The sequence below is a fragment of the Mustela erminea genome, chromosome 9 (genome assembly GCF_009829155.1).
Source record: "Mustela erminea isolate mMusErm1 chromosome 9, mMusErm1.Pri, whole genome shotgun sequence".
Taxonomy (NCBI): Eukaryota; Metazoa; Chordata; class Mammalia; order Carnivora; family Mustelidae; genus Mustela; species Mustela erminea.
In genome coordinates this window covers 106,230,161-106,244,142 of record NC_045622.1, presented here as the reverse complement: position 1 = coordinate 106,244,142, position 13,982 = coordinate 106,230,161, and the positions used below count along the sequence as shown (strand labels likewise).

Sequence of the window (13,982 nt, the reverse complement as noted above, 5' to 3'; positions counted from 1 at the left end):
AGGTCTCGCACCCACCCACCCACCCATCCATCCATCCATCCATCCATCCTCCTACTCGTCTGTCTAGTGGTCCAGAAGATCCAGGAGCACCCCAACACCTGGACATGCCCACCTTCAGAGGACAGGGATATAAACCCAGGCCCCGGGGGACCAACCAGCCGGGTCTCACCCAACCCCCTTTACAGACGCATCCTCAGGAGGGTTGTAGAGCCTGGATGTCCCATCTTAAGATGCTTAGGAGCAAAGATGCAGGGCTGGAGCAGGTGTGGGGGACAGGAAGGCCTAAGCCTGCTCAAAGGCTACCTTGCCTCGCTCTCAGAGGTCAAGTCTGAGTCCCTCTGTCCAGGGCCCCAGCATCTGGCCGGAGGACACACACCTTCTTTGACCTGTCGGCTGCTGAGACCTGACACATGGGATGCAGGTGGCCCCAGCCCACCGGTGCCCTGAGCAGGGTGGGACAGCCTTGCTAAGGCCAAAGCCAAGGCCGGCCACCACATTCTCTGGCAGACATCAGTTCCCCGTGCCCGCTCAGCTCATGGCCACAGCCCTCAGCCTCTGGAAGCCCTGGCATCATAATAGAGTCTAAATTGCACCTTTCAGAGATGCCTGATGGATAACCAAGAAGCAGTTGGGAGGCAGGGACCCAAGGCCTTTCCCTTCCCCTGTCTGCAGGCCTCATCCATCTTGGCTCGAGCCTGCCCTTGCCACCCCTTCCCCAAGGCTGCAGCTCGGGGCAGGACCGGGAGGGGGGGCGGGGGGTGGGAAGGAAGAGAGCCTGCCTTCCCAGAGCAGCCTTTAATGCCCGGTGCCAGGTGGCCCTTTTATTCCTTTGCCGTGTATTTGACGGTTTATGAGGCCATCAAATTAAACCCGGTAGATCGCCCATCTTCCACGGGGTCACTTGCTGGGCAGATTCTGCAGACTTCAGCCTGATGGGAGTTATGACCCGCCGGCACCATGGTGGACAGCAGGATCCTTCCCTGGGGGCCAGGGAATGGAGAAGGGAGGTGGCTCAGGCTGGATGGATCCAGACCCCCATTCACCAAGGGGGAGCCCGGGCCATCATTCTTGGCGCTCTCCCTCAGTCACTAGCTCCTGCCACCTTCCAGGACAGAGAAACCTGGCTTCGCATCCTGCCTGTGCCACCTCCAGGCTCCCGACAGGGGCTCCTTGCCGACTGCTGTGATGCTGGGTCCCCTTCACCTTCCCCTGTGCTTCCTCAGCCCCAATCCTGCCTCAGCCAGGCTACGGTGGAAACCCTGGTCCTATAGCTGGGCCCTCCTGTTGTGACCCTGGGATGCTCCAGCCTCTCTACCTGGGGACTCTCCAGGCCCAGGGACGGGGTGTGAGTGGCCGGAGCCCACAGCTTAGCTCTCGCCTCGGTCCCCCTGGCACTCTGAGATGCAAACCACCCCCCACCCGCCACCAGTTGCTACAAGCCCTGACCTCCCTTATGCAGCCCCTGGGCCTTTGCTCCGCGCTGTTCCGGATCTGGGACACCAACACATTCTTCCCTGCTCCTGCCTTGCCAGGCCAGCTTCTGCTCCTCCGGGACCTCAGCTTAGAGTCCCCTCTGGGAAGCTTTCCCTGACCTGCTACAAAGCCGGCCCCATGTGGGCTTTGCTCACCACCACTTCACTGGTGGGAGACGTTTATCTGCTCGCTGGATGGCGGCGCATCCCTGTTGGAGACCCCCAGCCTGGTGTCTTCCCCACATCCCAACAAGCTGGGGCTGCCAGAGGCCCAGGGACTTCTGGGGACTCCCCTTGGGAAGTGGGAGGTTGGAGGGAGGGCAACACGCAGGGGGCGGCTGCAGGACGCGAGGCCCAGCATAGACCCTGGCATGCCGGCTGGGAGTTGGTGGCTACTGCTGCAGGCTCCCGGGGCACAGTGAGCCGTGAGCACCCCACGGGGCCCGAGCATGTTTCTGGAAGGAGCTGGAGGTCCCAGGCAGCAGAGGGAAGGTAGGGCAGGCAGTGAAGGCAGCTTGCATGGGGGTGCCCTGACGCTGGGTCCCCCGAAGTGCTGGGCATGGTCTCAGCCCCCCACTTTGGGAATCTGAGAATTCCAGGTGGTGCTCACCCCAAGAAGGAGGCACGTGAACTAGAAGCAGGGAGGGGACAGCACAGCTAGGTTTGAATCCTGCCTCACCAGTCCCTGACGGTGTGCCTGGCGGCGACCCGTCTCTGGGCCTCAGCTTCCTCATCTGCACCATCCTGCTGGAAAGACAACAGCGGAGGGGCTGTGCAAAGCGCCTAGCACAGGACCAAGTGGCTTTAGAAAGAAGGGCTGCTTCACCCTGTCCCGGGGAGGGACCCCGAGGTGCTCCCATGACCCTCTCCGGGCAACTGCCCACCTGTCTTGGCAGGGCTCCCCAAACAGCTGAGCCAGGGAGCCCCTCGCCCTTCCCTTTCCTATGCCCCCCGCCACCAGGACTTTCCCAGAAGAGCCGGGCCCGAGGCAGGGGCAGGGTATGTAGGGCAGGCTGGGGACAGAAGCAGTTCCTCAGTCCAGAAGGGGTAAGGCAGGAGACCCTGGCCCCAAAAGGAGCTTCACCAAGACAAGTTCATTCCACACCCATGATGACTCCTAAATTAAACCTTTGTTTAAATTAGTGAGGGACCCCCGCTTTCTTCCCCACCAGCCAGCACTACCCCTCCAGCTTAACTCGAAGCAATACCATAGGAGGTGGGCCACAAGGTGGGGGACTGGAAGAGCTTCCCACCCCCCCGTCCCCACCCCTCCGACCTCCAGGAAGTCCCCCATCCCCACCCCTGTAAGGCCAGTAGCCCAGGGGGCCCGCCCGGGCTCAGTCCAGCATCTCCATCTACCTGAGGGGGGCCTTGGGTCTCAGGCCTTCCTCTGTAAGATGGGACTATTAGTGATCCGCCTATCCTAGGTCTTGGGAGGATAAGCGATGGCTGTTTTCAGGCCTGAGCAGAGGGCCTGCAGAGTAGCCTACACAACAGAGGACCATGCCCGTCTTAGCGGTAGGCAGCGCTCCCAGGCAGATCCAGATGGGAACTGCGAGCTGGAACTTCTGGGGAGTGGGCCTTTTCCAAGCCCTTGTTCAGGCCAGGGGGGTCTAAGCCCACGCATCTAAGGCACCGCCTTCGGGCAGGGGGTCGTCTGCCATGACCCTCCAGGCCCTTCCGAGCCCCGGGACTGCCCCAGTTCTCATCCACAGGTGCCGTTGAGAACTTGTAGAAAAAGGGGGAGCGGAGTGGGGTGGCGGCCGGGGTTGGTGGTAGGGGATTCTTTTAAAACCTAAAGTTAATTATTTTTCTAATTTCATGCTGTATGCATTATGCATCAGCTGTTATCACTGGCGGTAATTGCAGACAGGTATGCAAATCCACTAAAAATGTACCTCGAGTTCACCTCGCTGCGTAGGCCGTCTGGGCGGTGCCGGGCGGCTGGATGTCCTGAACTTCAGAGAATGCAAATCCCTTTAAAAAAACAAGACTTTAAAACTGTGTCTTAGGAGGTTAATTATATTGATAACAGTGTTCGATATTAAACTATTCAGGGCCGGGAGGGGGTGGGGAGATGAAAGGGGACATGTGTAATTTTGTTTCTCCCTCTCTCCCCACGTTATTTAATAAGATATCCCGATTCCTGATATTTCTGTCTGTCTGCGCGCATTTTTAGTCAGGCTGCCTAGACGCAGGCTTTATTCCTTTGGGGAAGGTAAAAGGAAAGGGCAGGGGAGTTTCAGAAGCTAGAAGAGGGGCTTGATGTCTTTTCTCTGGGGCAGGGAACAGAAGGAAGGAAGAGACGGGCAGTGGGGAGGGGACCCCGGGGTTTGTAGGGTCAGTGCTGCTGGCCTTCCCAGCAGCCTGCAGGATCCAGGCAGCCAGGGGCCAAGAGAGAGGAGCAGGATCATGAAACAGAGGCTGGGAGCTGGCTGGTGGTGCTCTCCCCTGACCCTGGGAGCTGTGCGGCATCTCCCACACGCAGGCCCTGCTCCTGGAGAGATCCCCTTCTTTACTTATCCTGAGTTGATTGTCCAAACTTTCCCACCAGAATGTAAATTCCTCTAAACCAAGATACGTTCTGTCCCGTTCACCAGCCTAGCCCAGAGCCTGGCAGGGGAGTGTTGATGAGCATCTGGTGAATGAATGAATGAGTCAATGAGTGAGTGAATTTATGAGTGAACCAAGACGCCAAAAGGAAGGCCGCCGCAATCTGAAACCTAGAAACAGGCAGTGGGAGAGAAGAGAGAGGCTGGCTCCACTTCGGCCCCAGCCCTGGAGGGGATAACCACCCAGGCACCCTCGGCCCAGTAGCCCAGAAAGGAAGAGGGACTGACTGGTCTGAACTGTGCCACCGGTGGTGGAGGAACTGGACACAGACCCAGGCCTTGGACTCGCTGTCCAGTGCTCTTCCTGCGCTCTCAGCTGCCCAGGGGGCCCTGCTCAGCCCCAGAGGGAGAAACCTGGGGAAGACGTCTGGCTGCCTGCCCACCCGCCCCGCCCCGCTCATCTCTGGTAGCGGGGGGCTGGCCTGGCACTGCCTGACCATAGCTCTACCTTCAGGTCAGCCTCACGTTCTGGGAGGCCCCTTGCCTCCCACCTCACAGAGACGCCCAAGGGTGGGCCCCCCCCAGCAACCAGAACTCTGGAATCGGGGAGTCATAGGACCTTGGAGATTGTCTGCCTTTCCCAGGGGAGGTAAAACTGAGGCCCAGAGGGCAGAAGGGATTGGTCCAGCAGCCGCAGACACTCCTCCCCCACGGTGCTCACCTTCTCTGACCGTGGCCCTGAACTCTCAAACCCTTTCGGCAGAGGACTGGCACGGGGGGCGGTGGTGCACTGCTCACACAGGGATTCATGGGGGCTGCCTCCCCCCACAAGCAGGTCTGCAGACCCCTCCGGCCAGATGGGGGGCCCCATTAGTGGCAATAGCTGGCCAGGGAGCGCCCGCGGCAGGCTAGGCCCTCCAGGACCTCCCCACCTCTGTAGCTGGCCTATGTACTCAGCGCACAAAGTGGGGGAGCGCGCTCCGGGAGGGGAAGGGATGTGCCCAAGGTCATACTGCTCGTAACAAGAGGGATCCGGCACCAGTCCATGTCTTCCTGGCCCCCCAGTTTGGTTCTCTTTGCTTTTCTGCCTCGGGATGAAAGGACACTCGCTCCACAGCTCACCATAGGCAGAGTCCCGCGCTGAGCAGACTCTCCATAAATATTAGGGGTGCAGGCCCGGGGAGCAGCTGTGGGCTCCAGGAATTGCACCCCAACCCCTCCTCGGGGCTGGGAGGTGAGCAGGGGCAAGTGATGGGACAGTGGGAGAGCCTGTGGTAGGGATGAGGGAGGGGAGTCCAGGTGGACAGGGCCAAGCGCAGACTCCCTGCGATGGTGACGCCCGTCGGCCCCGCTGCTGGGCTGGCGCGCCTTCATAATAAATAACAGCAAATAGCCGATCCGCAGGGCATCCTTCACGCCGGTGGCTAATAACACGGCTATTAATGCCCCCGCAGACGGCGTGCGCGTCGCGCGGCGCTGACGAATGTCCGGGCCCTGGCGCAGTCATAAATCAGCCCCTCTCCTGGGGAAGCGTGCAGAGAAGTGTCATTTTCCATCTTGGTAATGAATTGGGGCTTCCCTGCCCTGCCCTGGGCGCCGCTGCTGGAAGTGGCCTGGAATTTGTGTTTAGGGAGGCACAAGCCTTCCCTCCGGGCCTCTGGGGAGCCCGGAAGAGTGGAGCCATCCCCCTGCCCCCAGGCAGGACCCAGCTCTCCACCTGCCCCGCCCTGGCCATTCGCTGCTCGAGTGAGGATGAGGGTGCTCGGGCCTGCTGTGTGCCCATCCCGGGGCCCCCAGCAAGCCACTCTCCCCAGCAGCAGGGCTGACTGGAAGCCAGAGCAGTGATGCCTGAGGACCAGCGGGTGTGAGGTCTCGGGTGGTGGCTTTGGCCCAACCCCAACCTGGGTCCTCCCAGCCAAGTGGGAGGGCAGCAGGTGCCCTGGCCAGTGTCACCCAAGGTCCTGCCTCCCCCAAGGCCTCACGACTGCCCGCTTTGGGCAGAACTCAGAGGGGCTCAAAGTAAGACACCAACCCCATCCCCCACCCCCCCACCCCAGCTCTGGAGCAGTGGTTTACTCCAGAAAACCCTCGTACCCACCCACCTGGGGGTACAGCATGCCGCCAGGTAGCAGAAGAACCCTCCCCTGGCAAGCAGAAACTGCTGGTTGCCCGATGGTCTGTGTGGGGCTGTGGCGCAGAGCTGCAGACCCGGGGAGCTCTGATGCCCCAGTGCAACCCAGAGGGAAAGAGAGCAGCCATGTCCGGCACGAGGAGCCACTGGGCCTTCCCGGGCCACCCGCAGCCCGTCTGCAGCCTTACCTCCTGAGCTGCTGGGCCTGTCTGGGATCTCTGTTCTGGATGCTTCCCGTTGAGGTGGGCCTGGACACACTCACATGCCGACCCTGTGGCCCTGGCACTCAGGTGCAGGCCGCAGGGCTGGGGTGCTGCGTGGAGCTAGGGGCGCCCCGGGGAGTGGAGAGGACGCCCCGTGCTCTGCTCTGCGGGGCCCCTCACGCTCAGACGTGGTCGCGGGCCTGGGGTAGCACGCTCTGTCCCTTGGGCTCCAGGCGCCGCTGGCCTCTCCCCCCGGAGCGAGGGGCATGCATGGGGGGCCTGCCGAGGCACCCCCTGCAGCCCCGGGACTCCCGTGCACAACCCGAGGGGGTTCTGGGCTCCTGCTCCCCAGGCATGCCCTAGAGCCCGGCGTCCATCCTGCCGAGGTGGCCTCTCGCTGTCCCCTTTCAACTTTTGCCCTTTTGTCTGTCGGCCTCCTCTGAAAGGCTTCCGCGTGGCTTTTACCCCCTTTTCTTCACCAAGTTTTTTTTTTTTTTTTAATCCCTTTAAGTCACTTGGCAGAATGGGCTCCGGTGCCGAGAGCGTTCTTGCGTGGCAGAGCTGGGAGGGAGCCACTCTCCAAAGACTCGGTATTCCTGCCACTCAGGCTGCGTCTCCGGGGGGGCAGGCGGGGGTCCATTACCCCGCTGAGGAGTTCAGATGTTCACCGCAGGGCTGGAGCTGCGGACACGCGCCGCTGAGCCGTCAGGCCCCGCATCCCTCTCTTTGGAAGGATGTTGGGGGGGGGGGGCGCACAGCCCTGCTTGGCTTCTCCTGTTTGCCTCGGAGAAGGTTTCCTTGCCGGGGAGGCGGGGGGAGGGGCGAGTTATTCCTGCTTCAGCCCCTGGTCTTGTCTGTCCAAAAAGGAGTCCTGCTCACCCACTCCCTGCCTCCTCAACCTGCCAAAAAACAATACAAGCGATTAAACCCAGGGAAATCAGGAGCCACGCAGGGGCGGGCAGCCTGGGCCGCGGCCCCCTCTCCTCCCATCCCCCTGGACCCCGCATTCTTGAACACCGCTCTCCAGTGAGCCGGAGGGGGCGGGGAGGACTCCCCATCATCTCCCTGCGTGTCTCAAATCCAGACAACAAACAGGGGGCCGCGCAGAGCACCCTCCTCAAAGCTCCCCGGTTTCTTTTTGCTGGGGGCGGAGGGACCGGAAAGAGAAGAGAAGTTCTGAGGGCTCCTGGCCGTGCAGGGGCTGCCTGCCCGGCCCAGCACTGGCTCCGCTTCCCCCCAGCACCTGCTCCTCTCGCAAAATGTCATTCAAAGGATCCAACTGGGCCACCGCGGCCTCGGCTTCCAGAAGCAGCACTGCCTTTCCTCGCCGTGGGAAGCAGGAGCAGCGGGGAAGCGGGGAAGTTGGGTCTCAGAGTCCCCGGCCTCCCTCCTGCCGCCGCCCCACTTCCTAGGCCCGGGGTCAGGGCTCCACGCCCCCCAGTGCCCTCGAAGGCCATCCTCCCCTTCCACAGAGACCTGGGGGGTAGGGCTGGCCGGTCCTCAGAATCCAAAACAAAACCGAGCCCTCCGGATTGCCTCTCATTAGCGTGGCATGCCGAAGCCCTGCGGTGCCCTGGGTCCGTATTCCCCCTGCAGGAGCCCCTCTTTGGAAAAGGGCTTTTATGACACATCTGAGAGTGTTAGCTCTGGTTTGAAATCGGATCCAGATGGGCTCAGCTGCATCTGGGCACTCGCCTTTGTCGGGCCGAAGGTGGCTGATTTGAGAAACGCTGGTTGTCTGGGATGGTTACAAATAAAAACAGGGATCTTTAGGGGTGCATGTTTGCATAAGCCCAGAGCCCGGACTGGGGCTGAGTGCACTGCCCCCTGGACGCCCGGCCTGGTGGGGTGCACAGGGGACGAGGGGTAGGGTGCAGGCAGAAGCTGACAGGGCTGACCAGGCTGACCAGGTACACGGTGGGGAGTCTTGGGACACGCCTCCCCAGGAGGAAGGGGGTCCAAGAAGCAGACAGCCCCATGGGTCCCGCATGGCCAGGGGCTGCTGCTAGCCGAGGTGCGAGCCAGGACATGGGGTGCTGCTCCTCCAAGGGTGGGGGGCTCTTGGGCAGGAGGGGAGGTCAGGACCGTCCCTGCATGAGGATTGAGTACCAGGCTATGGCACGGGTTCTTACTGCTGTCACCCCCGCGTGATTTCATCCAATTAGAAAGCGTAATTTCTCTATGAAAGGGAGAGATGGAGACAGTCCAGTGAGGTCATCTGCCTCCCTGGCCAGGCAGGGTGGGGAAACTGGTTTGTAGTGCCGCGGGTGGGAGCGGAGGGGCTGGGGGCCCCCGTGTTTCGGGAGGATGGTGGCCGTGTCCTCGGAGCCCAGAGGCTCCAGCCGGCCAGGGCTGCTGATCCCCCACGACAGAAAAAAACTGCCAGAGAACTGCTAAGAACCGCTTTTGAAGTTAAGAATCAAGGAGGGCGCCTGCCCCCCCTCCCCGACCAGCGCTGGGCCCTTTTCCCAGTCCTCAGGATAAAGGCAAAGCTCCTCCGCAGCCTATGGAGCCCCTGCGGGTGTCCATCGGGAGTCCCCGGAATGCCCAAGCAGGGCTTGCTCCAGGCCTCTCCCCCACACCGTCCCCACTCCTGCAAGAGTCCGCCCAGCATCACCCCTCCACTCCTGCATTGGGCCGCCCTCCTCCTTGGGGGGCCGTGGTCCCATAAACCCACAGTGTCCTCAAAGGAGCGGTCTCCCTGCCCCCAGGAAGGGACTACCTCTGCTTCTCCAAGTCAGATCCCCCAGGACCTGGCTCAGTGCCTTGTACACAGTAGAGGCTTCACAGATGCACCCTGTGACCCCCCCACTCTCCTTTCTCATTTAGAAAAATGGGGTCTGAGCAAGGCCCCTGGTGGGGCCGTCCGACTTTGTCCGTCTTGGGTCGGCCTGGCTGGCTGTGCCTGGGAGGGGAGAGCTCCTCCCGCGTGTGGGTACGTAGCGGCAACTGCTGGAAGCCACCCTTGCTCCCCGACAGGCCCAGGAATAAATACGTCAATGCGCCGTCCTGCAAATATCTCCCTTCCCCAGTGGGTGCGCGAGGGGGTCGAGAAGCCCAAGCCGCAGTGAGTGCGGCGTGTGGACCTTCTAGTGCTCCGATGGAGCAGGGACAGAACGAATCTGTGCGGTCCAAGGGTTCTGCCCCAGGAGCCCCGCTTCGGCCCCAGGGCCCCTGTGGCCAGCGCATAGGTACGCCCCCTACAGGACAGTCTGTGCCCGCCGCCCCTTGCTTCGGCTTTCCCTGCTCCGACAGGCTCCAGGTCTCAGCTCTGCCAAACAGACCATTTTTGGGGTCAACATAATAAAAGCTTGCATTCGTAAGTGCTTGAGATGCTTACAGTCTTACTTTTTGTTATACGTAATAGCATCATAACTGTATTAAAAGAAACTTGAGAGGGGGAAAGGGAGCCAAGTGCACGATCCCACACGTCTGTGCCACTCCACTTGGGCCGGATCTGCACCGCACAGAGACACTGTCTGCGGGGGACAAACTGCCTCCGCCTTTCCCAGGTCATTTCTGCTTTGCCATCTCCCTTGGGCCTGGGGACAGCCCAGTACAGCTGGCAGGGCAGGGAGGACCATGACACTGAGAAGGAGGCGCTTGTCCAAGGTCGCACAACCCATGTGACAGCCAGGGCCTTGACCTCGGGGCCAGTCCCCCTCTCTGCGTGACACAGAGTCTCGGTGCAACAGAACATGCCATCAACCAAACCCACGGTGGCCCCTGGGCCCCCTGCCCTGAGCGAACTTGGGTTTCCTGAGGCCTTCTCATGCAATCATCCATCCGTCCGTCCGTCCGTCCATCCACACATCAGTCCCTCTCTCTCCCCGTCTCTCCATCCATTTGCCTGTCTCTTTCCATCTGTCCATCCATCCATGCATCTGTCACTGCCCCCTCCCTCCGTCTCTCTATCCATCCATCTACCTGTCCATCTTTCTGTCTGTTCACCTATCCATCTGTCCGTCCATCCCTCCGTCCATCCTTCCCTCTCTCCCTCCATCCAGCAGACATGTACTGCGTCCAGTCCTGCTCCTGGCACCATGCAAGATGTGGGATCCAGAGAGGAGCCCCTGTCCCCCAGGAGCCTGAAGTCCAGTGGGAAGGCTACTGGTTTTCAGAGGGCCACAGTGTGAGACCCACACAGGGCCCTATGGGAGCAGAAAGCCCACCTTGCCCAGCTTGGGAGGGTGCATCACTGGGAGCCCCATGGGGAAGGCAACACCGTGCTGTGGTTCTGGGGTTCCCCTGACTCCCATGTCGTGATAGTCACATGTGAACTCGGGCAAGCTAGAGAGGGGGCAGGTGTGGCTGGGTTTCCCCCAACCACCTACCTGTCCTGTCCATCTTCTAGGGCCTGGCCCTACCTTTGGACTTCAGGGCTCCCCCCACTACCTCTGGCCCTGAAGTGGAAACACTCTCCGGCTTTGCAGTCCCCCGCTGCCCTGAGGATCGGTTCTCACCGACATTAATTCCTGTATCAGCAATTAGCCCTCCTGCTTCATTTCAACCTATGGCTCTTAGGGATGGATTATTATGTGTGTATCATTAATCAGATGCCTGGTACGTGCTGCTGGAGACCCAGGTGGGCTTTAAGCTGGTAACTTAGGTCGAGTGGTATTTTAAACGAACAACACGCCTGCTCCCCCCTTCCCGGGCAGAGCTGCCCCGTGGCACAGAGGGCAGAGTTTAGATCATCGCAAGCAGGTCAAAGCTGGCGCAAGCGAGGAGACCCGGGGTTTCTTTTATTTGGGACTTCCAGGCTGAGGTCAGCATCTGTATCCGACCTGTATAGATGAAACGGCTCTTTGTGGCTCAAACCCAGAGTTTGTTCTGCGGCTGCTGACTTCCTCCTACCAGGATGGCCATCCACGGGGCCTGTTGCTCTTCCCCACAGTGACTGCAGTGTGTGGGTCACTCCTCTCTTGTGGCCGCATGGACCTGGGAGCTGTCACGGCCGTGTCCCTCCCTCCGGGGGGCAGTGGGCGGTGGTCTGGGGGCCACAGGACAGGGAGAGCTTTTCCACTTGGGTGTATGGACTGTTCCCATAACAGAGACTTCACAGTAGGTGTGGGGCAGGAAGGGCACTTCAGGGAGAGGGAACAGCATATGCAAAGGCTCAGAGTGGGAGGGCTGGGTGGTGGGAAGGCTGGTGTCTCAAAGCTCTGAGTCAGTGGAAGGCAGTGATCTGAGCCGACGGGAGATGGGATTCTGGCCTTGGGGGGAGTTTTGAATGTTCTGCTGAGGGGTCTGGTTTTCCTACCAAGGGCATTGGGGAGTCAGGGAATATATTAAGTCAAGGAGAAGCATGACTGGACATTCGTGGAGAACTGGAGGGTGCTGGGGTGCATGAGAGGGACCCAGTGAGAAGCTGGGACGGTGTCCCCAGGAACAGGGGTGGGGACCTGAGCTGGGGGTAGAGAACAGTGGGGTTCAGGGGAAAGGAATGGCTAGGCAGTCTCCCTGAAGGCAGGCCTGGAGGCCCAGTGGGTTCCCGCCCCGTTCCGCTCCTTGCTAGTGGGGGGTGGACTGAAACAACACCCCGCATAGCCCGCCTGTTGTGGGGCTCGGAGCCTGCCTGGAGGGGTGCGTCTGGGGGCCCTGGGGGGCGGGGACAGCAGAAGGTCTCTGCAGGGGGTGTGTACAGAGGCTCCAGCTCCTCCCTCTGCACTGAGAGATGGCCCACCCTGCCCCCTTCTCGCTCGCTCTGGCCCCCGGGCTTGGCACTGCAGCACAGCTCCCCATCGCTGGTGAGAAGAGCTGCGTGCACAGCGCGAACCCCAAGCCTCCGCTCTGCTAATTAAACCGCTTCCTGACGAAACCCAGACTTCGGCGGATGGGTGGGGGAGCCACAGCCGCGGGAGCCCTTGCTGCCTGCCGGGCCCACCCTCAGACACAGACCCCTGAGCAGGGGAGGCGGGTCATAGCGGGGCAGAGTAGCCGGCAGCTCCGGGGTCCCAAGGGGCTGCTCTTCTGGGTCAAGCTTCTCGGAGAAAAGACGCAGGACTTGGATGTCCCGGCCGCCCGCCCTCTCGCCCCTCTCCCCGCCTCTGCGTGTGAGCTGAAGCCAGGACCTGGGGATGGGGGGCAGTTACAGACAGAGGTGGCCTTGAATCCACTCCCTTCTCCTGGTGCTGGGCTGGCAGGGCAGCCCAGGGCCCAAACAAGCCCAGACTGTTGTCCCCTGCTCACTGCCTGCCTGCCTTGCTGGGCCTGGCAGCCCTTCACCTGCCCCGTCTGGGTGGTCTGGAGGCTGGGTTTGACCAGGGCCCCATGGTGCCGCCGAGCAACAGGGGACTCGAAAGATCACCATACGGGTGCTCTTGTCCCTGGGCGGCAACGGGACAGAAGAGCAGGCAGGCATCTAGAGTGGCTTCCTGCCCTTGGAATGCTTGTGTGCCTTGGAAATCTCCGGGCAGGGGCAGGTGGTGGAAACCCCCCCACCAAAACAAGCCCAGGTGAGCTGCCAGGGTGATGGGGGCAGGCAAGGGGCAAGGCCAGCCTCCAGCACTAGGCTCAGTGGGCTCCGGACGGCTGCTCTCAGCCTCTCAAGCAGGGCAGAGGAGGGCTAGGAGCACAGCGCTGGCCACAGGCCTGCCCCTCTGCCTACAGGGAGCGGCACAGCGGCAGGAGCCTGCCTGCTCACGACAGGGGACAGGACTGGAAGCCCAGGCCTGCTCTAGGCTTGTGGCGCCCTGCCCACCGGCTCCCAGGAAGGAGGCTGCCTCCTGGCCTGGCCCTACTCCGCAGGCCTTGTTGTGACCCAGCCCTGGGTGATCCCAGGACGTGATGAGCTTAGTGCTGCCAGCAAATAGGCGTACTTCTATGCATTCCCCACACCGGGGCCCTCGGCTGTAGTGGGCGGTGGAGTCTGGAGGCAGAAGATCTGGTCCTGCCCCCTCCCCTGGGCCACCAGTGCTTCCTTGTGCTCTCAGTGGGGGCCCCCAGCCACCCTGGCTCTGAAACGGGTCCTACATGGCGTGCGCATGGGCGCTCTGGGGCAGCTGTGTGAAGCCACGCTTTGCAGGGGTATCTGGCAGGCGTGCGGTCTCTGGTAGAGGGGTGTCATAGGCACCCCAGGGAGAAGGTCCAGGAGCTTTCAGAACCCAGGCTCCGCTCAAGGGCTTGTCAGCTCCCCTCCCCTGCCCCCTGCTTCCCTCAGCCTGCTCCCCCCATCTTGGGTTCCTTCAGGAGCTCTCCGTCTTACAGAGGAAGGGGCTGTGGTCTGGTGTGTACCCTGGGGACCCTCCGCACCCACCCTCCAGATGCTGTGTTCAAATGCCCATCCTCCAGCGGTGCCTGGGTGGCTCAGTCAGTTGGGCATCTGCCTTCGGTCCAGGTCATGATCTCAGGGTCCTGGGGTCGAGTCCCGCATCAGGCTCCCTGCTGAACAGGGAGTCTGCTCCTCCCTCTGCCCCTCCCCTCTGCTCGTGCCCCACGCGCACTCGCGCCCTCTCTCTCTCAAATGAATAAATAAAATCTTTAAAAAAAAATCTGCCAGTCCCATGAGGACCTCTACCCCTGACCATAGTGAAAGCCACAAGCTACGGATCCCAGGCCGTGCACGTGGACCGTCCAGGCTACCCGGGTGCAGCTGGTGGAAGCTGCCTTTTCTTCCAGAAGT

At 61.4% G+C, this 13,982-nt stretch overlaps 2 protein-coding genes across 4 annotated transcripts in view; one reads left to right on the top strand and one right to left on the bottom strand.

Moving 5' to 3' along the window:
* MACROD1 (mono-ADP ribosylhydrolase 1) overlaps positions 1-13,982 on the top strand; it is a 141,533-nt gene that overhangs the window by 42,695 nt on the left and 84,856 nt on the right.
* Positions 1-13,982, bottom strand: part of FLRT1 (fibronectin leucine rich transmembrane protein 1) — a 72,899-nt gene that overhangs the window by 6,450 nt on the left and 52,467 nt on the right. The window contains exon 1 of one of the 3 annotated variants that reach the window (XM_032357158.1): positions 6,344-6,421. The exons of 1 other annotated variant lie outside the window; for it this stretch is intronic. The gene's annotated coding sequence lies outside the window, so the exon portion shown is untranslated. Of the gene's footprint in view, positions 1-3,370; positions 3,441-6,343; positions 6,422-13,982 lie in introns of those variants that run through there. One more of the 3 variants, XM_032357159.1, reaches the window with a different exon arrangement.